The sequence below is a fragment of the Bufo gargarizans genome, chromosome 4 (assembly GCF_014858855.1).
Source record: "Bufo gargarizans isolate SCDJY-AF-19 chromosome 4, ASM1485885v1, whole genome shotgun sequence".
NCBI classification, from domain to species: Eukaryota; Metazoa; Chordata; class Amphibia; order Anura; family Bufonidae; genus Bufo; species Bufo gargarizans.
Genome location: NC_058083.1, coordinates 407,983,639 through 407,995,152, shown reverse-complemented (window position 1 = coordinate 407,995,152; position 11,514 = coordinate 407,983,639). Strand labels below are relative to the sequence as shown.

The following is an 11,514-nucleotide window of genomic DNA, read 5'->3' as shown; positions in this document are numbered from 1 at the left end:
CACCCGAAGACAGCATATCTTGCATCAGTAAGCCTTCAATATGGTTGTGCCTATCTCTAGCACAACCCCCCAAGGTTTTTTGGGGAGGAAAATAAGAAAAAAAATATTTTTAACCAAAAAGTGTGCTTTTGGTGGGTTTGGAACTGGTCTGTGGATGGCACTATTAATGGGGATGTGTAATTGAGAAAATCAGTGGCACTCACCAGTTGCAGATTCTCAACATATCATCACTTTATTGTGACAATAGGTGCATGCTTTTACAGGGCTGAGGCGGACAAGCCTTTCACTGAAATCAAAAACCACCTAGGCGGTGTGTGGCAGCGACGGCCGTCTCACACAGTGTGTGCTTCTTCCGGCTACCTGAATGACGTGCACAGGTGTGCCAGCCCATTTAAAGAGGAGCGTGAGAATTAACCCTATATGGGGTAACTGGATCTCAATCGCAATTAAAGGCAACACCTGTGTACCTATACAACTGAAACAAAATCAAAAGCAATCAGTACATTCAAATGAATACATTAAGGTCATTCCGATCTTTCAGACCTAGGGGTCCCATGGCATCTGTGCGGATTATCCAAAGTGGGAGAGAAAGTGATCAGGTGCATAGGAACCTTCGATGTCCAAAACAGGCGAGTGTATAAGATCATGAAGAAACACTGGCACATCCTGAAAGCAGACAAGGATTTATTTCAGATCCTCCCAAAGAGCCCTAGCATCACATATAGGCGAGGAACAAACCTGAAGGAAATGATGGTAAGGAGTAATTTCCAAAGAAGCTCCCGGAAAAAAGAAACATGGCCCAAAACCACAGGCTCATACCCATGTGGAGCATGTAGTTTCTGCAAGTACATGATTCCCAAGAAAGAATTTGTCAACCCAGTAGATGGGAGAGTCTATAAGATCAGAGAGTATATGAACTGCAGGAGCACAGGTTTAGTTTATGGGATACAATGTGAATGCAATATGTTGTATATAGGGAAGACGGTCCAAGAACTTAGGGCTCTTTCACACCTGCGTTATAGTCTTCCGGCATAGAGTTCCGTCGTCGGGGCTCTATGCCGGAAGAATACTGATCAGGATTTTCCTAATGCATTCTGAATGGACAGTCCGTCCTTCAGGATGCATCAGGATGTCTTCAGTTCCGGAACGGAACGTTTTTTGGCCGCAGCAAATAGCGCAGCATGCTGCGCTTTTTGCTCCGGCCAAAAATCCGGAACACTTGCCGCAAGGCCGGATCCGGAATGAATGCCCATTGAGAGGCATTGATCCGGATCCGCCCTTAAGCTAAACGTCGTTTCGGTGCATTGCCGGATGCGACGTTTAGCTTTTTCTCAATGGTTACCATGGCTGCCGGGACGCTAAAGTCCTGGCAGCCATGGTAAACTGTAGTGGGGAGCGGGGAGCAGCATACTTACCATCCGTGCGGCTCCCGGGGCGCTCCAGAGTGACGTCAGGGCGCCCCAAGCGCATGGATCACGTGATCGCATGTACACGTCATCCATGCGCCTGGGGCGCTCTGACGTCATTCTGGAGCGCCCCGGGAGCCGCACGGATGGTAAGTATGCCGCTCCCCCGCTCCCCACTACTACTATGGCAACCAGGACTTTAATAGCGTCCTGGGTGCCATAGTAACACTGAAAGCATTTTGAAGACGGATCCGTCTTCAAATGCTTTCAGTACACTTGCGTTTTTCCGGATCCGGCGTGTAATTCCGGCAAGTGGAGTACACGCCGGATCCGGACAACGCAAGTGTGAAAGAGGCCTTAGGAGGAGGATATCTAAACATTTTAGCGTCCTGAACACAAATGAGGAGACACCATTATCAAGACATCTGCTGAGGTTTCATAATGGTCAAAACACAGGTTTAAAGATTTGGGGGCTACAAAAAATAAGGCCTAGGCTTTACGTTTGCTCCTTTCTTATAATTTGGAGACGATAGCATTGGATAAATGGAATAATAAAATAGACAATTAAATAATGAAAGACAGGAAGTACTTCAAAGAACACAAAAATTAAGGGGGTGGATCCGAGAAAAAGTGGAAAAATCGAACAAGGAAAAATATAAGGAAAAGATAGATAATAAAAAAATAAGTAATAGGTAACACATTAATACCAGTAACTTACCGGGGGGTGTGGGTGTTGCAAGGAGTGGACGCGTCAGCAAGAGATGACCTGGAAAGAAAAGAAACAATTAAAGAAATGGGTAAGAAAGCTATATAGAAACTAGGAAATCCACATTGATTGAGATATGATACTCTTGAGGCAAAAGAAGAGAAGAGAACAAGCGACAATTCGATCATGGATAGAGCCCTAGATGTCATAACAAGAATATAAACCCCATAAAAACTATATAATAAGTAGATGGTAGACCCCAGAAATAAAAGGGAATATGTAAGACATGTTGCTGAAAAAGGAAAAAAGAAAATATTACAGAAGGCACATATAATAAGAGCTGAGAAACCAATCACTAGATAAGTCCACCAACACATAAATTAATAAAAACAAAAAAATATGAAAAATAATCACAGTAACAAATGATTAAAAAACAAAAAATAAAAATAAAAATAACGAATATAAAGGAAAATATTAAAATGTAATTATACATAATATATATAAAAAATATAGTGAAAATATATACACTTCACATATTGGGGGTTACTGGCTATGGGAACAATTCTGGAGGTTAATGTACAGGTATATAATTTATAGAGCTAGAATCAAGTAAGACACATACTATTTCTCAAAGTGGGGACGCATGCGCAGTGACCGAAGAAAAGGAGCAATCACCTGCAATTGGCAGTATATGCAGAGAAGATCAATAATATTTCTAAGTCCCGGCGCAAGCGTACCATGGAGACGCGATGCGATGATGTCATCATCGATAGCTGGACATCATTACAGGTAATCCAAGGAGAAACATCGAGACGTCAGAGGTGAGCGTCAGAACGTCACAAGTGATGGACGAGTAACGTCACTAGAGGGCGCATATGCCATTCCTTCTGCTTACACGAATATCACTCACAAAATAATCGAGCGCCGATTGGATTTCATTAGCCCGCCCATACAAACCGAAGGTTTAAAGTTCAGGATCTGCCCCCTTAATCACAACCTGCACGCCATCCCCTGAAGACGTCGTGATACGGCGAAACATGTAGGGATGCAGGATTAGTTTTTAGTTCGGAATTGGAGAGGTAGGGATCCCAGAGAGGAGACACACACAGCTAAATATACAGCTGGTATATAGGTAGAAGCCAAATAGGGCAAAAAGTGAGAATAAAGGAGGAACCACCTGAGAATGTTGCATTTGTCGCGCGACATTTTGTTGCACTAATGTCGCGCGACAATTGTTATAATGGCAGTCTATGGTGTCGCACTGCAACATGCGACATGTTGCGACTGCGACGCGACAGTCGCAGAAAAATCCATCTCGAATGGATTTTCTGCGACTGTCGCGTCGCAGTCGCAACATGTCGCATGTTGCAGTGCGACACCATAGACTGCCATTATAAAAATTGTCGCGCGACATTAGTGCAACAAAATGTCGCGCGACAAATGTCGTCGTGTAGACCTAGCCTTAACCCTATATGGGGTAACTGGATCTCAATCGCAATTAAAGGCAACACCTGTGTACGTATACAACTGAAACAAAATCAAAAGCAATCAGTACATTCAAATGAATACATTAAGGTCATTCCGATCGTTCAGACCTAGGGGGTCCCATGGCATTTGTGCAGATTATCCACCTTGCTTCTTTCTGTAACAGGAGGCGATGTCTGTCGCCTTCTTGTTTCAAATGTGGGACCACCTCAATTCCCGCAAAACCCAGGCATTTCTTGTTACCCCCGTGTTTCTGCCATACATGGTCTATTAAGCGTGGGCAGCCCTTTTTGGTCTTAATGGAATTGAGGTGTTCACAGAACCTCTCCAGCATAGGTCTTATTGTTTTTCCTATATAAAATGACCGGCATTCACACTTGACCACGTACACAACATATGTGATTTTGCATGTGCAAAATTGCTTCATTGTGTGTGACACTTCTCCTATGGACAAAATTCTGTCCCGGAGGATGTGATCACAGAAGGAGCAATTACCGCACCGATGATTCCCTTGAAGGATTTTTCACATTCAGCCACTGACTTGGAGACTGTTCACACTTCATGCGGCTATTTACAAGTTCATCCCTGAGGGTATGTGTTTTCCTAAAGGCAATGATGGGTTTCCCGGCTGTAAACTTGTCTAGACATTTCTCACTTTTTAATAGATCCCAATTGTCATAGATGATTTTTTTTGATTGCATCGGCCATGGGGCTGTATTTGAACACAAATACAAATCTGTTGTCTTTTTCAGGTTTATCTCCCTGATGCAGTAACTCTTTTTGTGTACTTGTACTTGCCCTACTTAAAGCCGCATCTAACATTCTTACTGGATACTCCCTCTTCACCAAGCGATTTTTTTGTTCTATAGCCTGTCTCATATAGCCTTCATTGCAGCTATTCATGCGTCTTAGTCGCATGAACTGCCCGTATGGTATGGCCTCCTTCACGCTACGTGGATGGAAACTTTCATGGTGTAGAAGGGAATTCGAAGCAGTAGGTTTTCGAAAACCTTCTGTTATGATTTCATCATCGCGAATAATGACACGAACATCAAGAAATTCTAAAATCTCACCCCCAAAGTTTAAGGTGAAAATGTCATTCTCGCGATTTAAATATGCCACAAAATCTTCGCATGTTGCTTGACTTCCCCTCCACTCCATAAAGACATCATCCACGTAGCGTAGGAACATCTGGATGTTAGGTAGGAAGGGGTTACCTGTGCTGAATACATATTTGTTTTCCAGGGTGTTAAGGTATATAATGGCAAAGGTACACGACACTGGCGTCCCCATCGCCGTGCCGTGTACCTGCCAATACCATTGTTCACCAAACCTGAAAACATTGTTGCTTAGGACGAACAACAGTGCTTCCTCTACAAAATGGACATACATCTCATCTTTATCAGTTGATCTCAACATATCTGCGACTGCCCCTACTCCCGCTCGCTGGGGAATGCGGGTATATAGGCTTTCTACATCCAATGACACCAGGTTCCAATCCTCCTACCACTGGAGGTCCTCCAGTGCCAGAAAAAAGTCCCTGGTGTCCTTGAGGTATGTGACCGATTTCTTCAGGGCTGGTCGCAAGAGCCAATCCAGGTACTTTGACAAAGGTTCAGTCACCGACCCGATCCCCGCCACGATGGGGCGGCCGGGGGGTCGGGTAGGTGACTTATGTATCTTTGGCAAAAAATGCCAAGATGGTCTCATGGGGTATGTTGGTACAAGTTTTTCTATACTATTACTAGTGAGGAAACCAATGCTGATATATTTCTGCAACAAATCCTTAAGTTGTCGCTGCAGGGTGGGAACTGGGTCATTATGTAGTTTCTGGTATGTAATTGTGTCTTCAAGCTGTCTAAGGGCCTCTGACCTATAATACTCGCGGGACATCAGAACGATGTTCCCCCCCTTTATCCGCAGGTTTGACAATTATATCAGGGTGGTACCGCACCATTGTATAGCCTCGAATTCCCCTGAACTAACATTAAAGGGAACTCAAGAGTACAAAAGGGCCCTGGCATCTCGGAGTATCCTTTTATAAAAGGTATCTATGCCACCGCCTGCAGGCATGGGGGTCACCATGCTGACTTAATCCCACCTGTGAATCCTTCTTGTTTCTCTTCCCCCTCTCCACATTCATCCAGGTCCCTATTGACAAGGATCCCTAAACAGGCAATATCAGATTCATCAAACATTGTTCTGAGCATCTCGCTTTCATGTCCAACCGTTACAGGGATCTCGCCCTGTCTAACGGGACATTGTAGAATGTTTTATGCAGATACATTTTTCTAATGGACTTGTACAATTCTATTTCGAAAGTAGTCCGGTCAATTGCTCAACCAGGCTGAACCCCAGCCCCCTATTGAGGGCAGAGGTGCAGTCCGGGGGCAATTTGACTCCGGACAAGTTGAAGACTAAGTCACCCTCATCTATTAGATCAGTCTCTGTTATTGCTTCCAGGACACTTGTTTCCTGCTTCTCATCGAGGTGGGATTAAGTCAGCATGGTGCCCCCCCATGCCTGCAGGCGGTGGCATAGATACCTTTTATAAAAGGATACTCCGAGATTATATGTTGAAAATCTGCAACTGGTGAGTGCCGCAGATATTTTCTATTTTCTCGTTTACACATTTACATTCGCTATTGGAAAGCAGGCACCTTCGTATTGTTGCCTTATACCCGATTTACACAGAGTACAGCAATATGTTATTACTCAACGTTTTATAAGGGGAGTAGTGCCGTCTGGACTATCTTTATTTGTGGTGTACTATTACTGGGGATCTGTGGATGGCACTGTTATGGGGGGATCTGTGAAGGACACTGTTATGGGGGGATCTGGGGGTGGCACTGTTATGGGGGATCTGTGGATGATGCACTGTTATGGGGGGATCTGTGGATGACGCACTGTTATGGGGGGATCTGTGCATGATGCACTGTTATGGGGGATCTGTGGATGACGGACTGTTATGGGGGGATCTGTGACGGACACTGTTACGGGGTGGATCTGTGTCTGACACTGTTACAGGGGGATCTGTGGCTGGCACTGTTACAGGGGGGATCTGTGGATGGCACAGTTACAGGGGGGATCTGTGGGTGGCACTGTTACAGGGGGGATCTGTGGGTGGCACTGTTACAGGGGGATCTGTGGGTGGCACTGTTACAGGGGGGATCTGTGGGTGGCACTATTACAGGGGGGATCTGTGGGTGGCACTGTTATGGGGGATCTGTGGGTGGCACTGTTATGGGGAACCTGCGGGTGGCACTGTTATATATGTGCCATCCACAGACCCCCCACCCCTTAACAGTGCCATCCACAGACCCCCAGCCCATAACAGTGCCATCCACAGACCCCCACCCCTTAACAGTGCCATCCACAGATGTTCCCCATAAAACTGCCATCCACAGATCCCCCCCCCCCCGCCGCTCCAGTGCTGCAGTATACAAATATAAAATGTCTCATTAAATTAAAAGTGATTACACATGCCCCCTCACTCCTAATATTACCGTACATCCTAACAGCTTCTGTACAACGCAGGCAGGCAGGCCGGGCGGCCGGCCGGCACGTCACTCACTGAAGTCACTTGCCTGCGCCGCCTGCTTCATTCATAAAGTAGGCGGCACAGGCACGTGACATCAGGGAGTTTCACTGCCGACCCGCTCGGCCTGCATGTCTGCATTCTATAGAAGCGGTTAGGATGTACGGCAATATTAGGAGTGAGGGGGTCATGTGTAATCACTTTTAATTGAATGAGACATTTTATATTTGTATACTGCAGCACTGGAGCGTCGGCGCCGGACTACAGTAACTGCACTGTCCCGCCGCAATTGCCGGCCCCCAGCTCCTCCTCCCAGTCCCTCCCCGCTCTCGCATACATCACAGCCAGTGATGTTAAAATGTCAGCATTTGCCCCATTAGACGCAGGGGCATTTTTCCCCCATTTGGGGGGGGGGGGGGGGGAGAGTGCGTCTTATGGGGCGAAAAATACGGTATATTGTGTAGAACGTATTATCCTATTATGCGCTTTTTTCTGTGCCTCAACTACCTAGGTACTCCCGAATATCCATTGAGGACAATGTGATGCCAATGTCGGTAAAGTGCTGCAGAATATGTCAGTGCTATATGTGATTTAAATAAATAAATCCTGTGCTATGTAACTGGAACACTTTTTTTGTAATATTTCTAATACTTCTGTTTCTATTACCCCTGAAAGGAATCTTAAAAAATGTCCGCATGAATCAGTTCCAGATACTGTTTTTTTCTCAATGTACTTAGAATGAATCTGTAATATGAATCACCACTAGGAGAATACTAACATGTTCTTTATTATTAGAGACAATATTCTCTGAAACAATTTATAATCAGAATAGCAGTTTTCGTTTTACTATATATTATGGTATGTATTACATCAAGTCATAGAATAAATACAGGTCCAGTTTCTCTGTATAGATATGTAACATTTATTATTAGATTTCCATTATATTTATTTCACACATTTTTTAGGTAATCATAACATGACAATCTAGCGAGTCCTCGTAAGATCAATCAACTACAATGTAAAGCATAAAGTTCAAAATCATGAAGAAACTGTCCATCAGTGTTGTAGTTGATATCTGTTGTTACCTATTTACCTAAATCAGAAACCAAAGGGGAAAGAAGAGAGAGGGGAATAAAGCAAAGGGGTAGGGGAATAGGACAAAGCAAAATGAACAAACAAATAAAACTAAACAGAACTGGTGCCAAGGCCTTGTGTAAGAAGCCACGAATTCCACCGTTTCATGGAAATTGGAAGCTTAAAAAGTCAGTTTTATAAAGTTGCTAATAACGAACAACTGGCAAGGGCATGGTACAAAGCAAATGATACAATACACTGCTAACAATTATTGCAATCATAAAGGAACCCCTGGAATTCAGTGCAATCGCCCAGTCACATTTTGATTCCAATTTTGTGAATATAAGGTAAATCTAGGATCCTGTTAGCATAGGATATTTGTCCCTCCATATCTCCCAGGTTTCTAAGTATGATGAGTATGAGCCATTACAGGAGGCCATGGTTCCTTCTATCTCGCAGTTATAACTAACTCTACATATGATAAAATTGATTAAATTTATATCGTGGCTCACCCGTATCTGTCAATATGGTAAAGGTGCACTGTTTTGGATGAATCACCTATTCATCAAATGTAAAGCAAATGAAAATATATAGATAAAAAACAGGCACTCACCATTTGGTATGTCTATAGTGGATATTTTATATTCATTAAAAACACATATAATATATGACTTAAAATATAAACAATATAAACAATATACTGAGGTCCGGGATCCGCTTACATAGACAAATTCATAAATGGATAAACAGTATATATAGATCAGACTATGCAAGAATTAATAATGTAATCTGGTGAAACTGTGTCCTGTGACTGTAAAATAAGATAAGATTATAAGTGTTCTGTGAAAAAAGGTGCAGTTCTCCTGTAAAGAAAGTCCTCCTCCAAAGATAAAAGACTTGTGATAAGGATTTTAATAAAGACCTTGCAATAGTTTGATATCTTCTTATAACGTTTTTGCATATAACATGTATCCAATGCTGTTATTGTAGAAAAGAAAGTCTTCCAATTGTAGCAGCATACAAGATCCACACTCGCAGTAGTACAAGGTATAGGTTAGTTTATAACTAGAGATCGGGTTTGGTTATTGGGGCGTCCCCCTCTTCCTCAACCCTCTTACCTTGTCTTCAGAGTGTAGCTGCCTTGAAAGATTGCCGTTCCAGCGCTCGCTGAGTCCGGTACTATGTATTTGCTGTTTCGTGTTCTCTGGTCTCAGCGTTCCACGTGGTGTAGTTTCGTCTCGCTTTCCAGGAAACACTCAGCTGGAGTCGCGAAGTCTCGCGATAACTTTGACTGGTTTCTGTTTCACTCGTATCCAGGCCAGCACATAAATCTTCTAGTAACTAAATAGTCTCTCAGATTCGGCTCGGGTTTTATCGCTACCCACCTAAAACCCGAGCCGAATCTGAGAGACTATTTAGTTACTAGAAGATTTATGTGCTGGCCTGGATACGAGTGAAACAGAAACCAGTCAAAGTTATCGCGAGACTTCGCGACTCCAGCTGAGTGTTTCCTGGAAAGCGAGACGAAACTACACCACGTGGAACGCTGAGACCAGAGAACACGAAACAGCAAATACATAGTACCGGACTCAGCGAGCGCTGGAACGGCAATCTTTCAAGGCAGCTACACTCTGAAGACAAGGTAAGAGGGTTGAGGAAGAGGGGGACGCCCCAATAACCAAACCCGATCTCTAGTTATAAACTAACCTATACCTTGTACTACTGCGAGTGTGGATCTTGTATGCTGCTACAATTGGAAGACTTTCTTTTCTACAATAACAGCATTGGATACATGTTATATGCAAAAACGTTATAAGAAGATATCAAACTATTGCAAGGTCTTTATTAAAATCCTTATCACAAGTCTTTTATCTTTGGAGGAGGACTTTCTTTACAGGAGAACTGCACCTTTTTTCACAGAACACTTATAATCTTATCTTATTTTACAGTCACAGGACACAGTTTCACCAGATTACATTATTAATTCTTGCATAGTCTGATCTATATATACTGTTTATCCATTTATGAATTTGTCTATGTAAGCGGATCCCGGACCTCAGTATATTGTTTATATTGTTTATATTTTAAGTCATATATTATATGTGTTTTTAATGAATATAAAATATCCACTATAGACATACCAAATGGTGAGTGCCTGTTTTTTATCTATATATTTTTTTATCTATATAACTCTACATATGGTGTCAGAGATTTGGGGAATATAGGTTGATCTCCAGTGCTTAGCTATAAGTATTCTGGAAGCCGTTAAGACATGAAATAAAATAGTACAGGTTTTCTTTGGAGCCATATCTAGTTCACTAAGTAGTAAGTACATAGCTGGTGTGTAGGGTATTTGTGTGTTCAAAAGAGAGGTTAGGAGCTCATGTATCCCTTTCCAAAAATCTTTTAGCTCTGGGCATTCCCAAATACATGTAGTATAGTGCTAATAGCTTGATCACATCTCCAGCATTTTGCTGGAACTTCTAGGTATATCAAGAACAATCGATCTGGAGTCATGTACCATCTATAGAGTACTTTTCTAGATGCTTCCAGGTATAAAGAACACTTAGAATAATGTTGAGGGGATGAGAATATTTTTTGCCAAGACACAAGATCTTTCAATATGTTCAAATCCAATACCCACTTGTCTAAGCCAGAAATGCTTGCAGTACTGCAAATTTCCATTAATAACGTATATATCTTAGATAAACCTTTGGTCCTTCCAGCGACGCTAAAAAAAATTGTATTTCAAAAGGAGACTAGGAAGGAAGTTGGTCCTTAGGGAGAAAGTCTAAGGAGGATCTTAGTCTCAGGTATTTGAAAAATTGTCTTTTAGTCAAGTTGAATCTATCTGCTATGATTGAGAAAGATAACAGTCCTGTTCCTTCCCATATTAAGCTCACTGATGATATCCCCTTCTGGATCCATTCTTTAAATGATATGTCAGGGATCATAAATTCGATTTTGTTCAGTTAAGTTTGGGATATCCTCTGACTTACCAGTTTTTTAGAGAGCACCATTTCTTTCCATGAATTAAAACTAAATTAAAATGTAAATCTTGACTGCCGAATGATACATGTGATATTTGGAAATTGTCTAAAAATTCTTTAAGGTTCCCAATTCCCATGTTTTCAGATTAAATAGACACCCAGTGAGACGGGTTGACCGTGTTAAACCAGCAACACATTTGGTCTAAAAGTGTAGCATGATAATAAAGTATCAAATTAGGAAAGCTAAAACCTCCTTGGGCTATAAGTTTATACAATGTAGAGGCTGCTACTCTATGCCTAGAATACTTCCATACA

At 42.5% G+C, this 11,514-nt stretch overlaps 1 long non-coding RNA gene across 1 annotated transcript; it reads right to left on the bottom strand.

The window, feature by feature from the left end:
* Positions 1–558: 558 nt before the first annotated feature.
* LOC122934902 lies at positions 559–9,451 on the bottom strand. The gene is made up of 3 exons (XR_006388745.1): positions 9,328–9,451; positions 2,125–2,172; positions 559–666 (listed from the first exon to the last, which is right to left on the bottom strand). It is a non-coding gene; the product is annotated as an uncharacterized LOC122934902 (long non-coding RNA).
* Between the last annotated feature and the right edge of the window lie 2,063 nt (positions 9,452–11,514).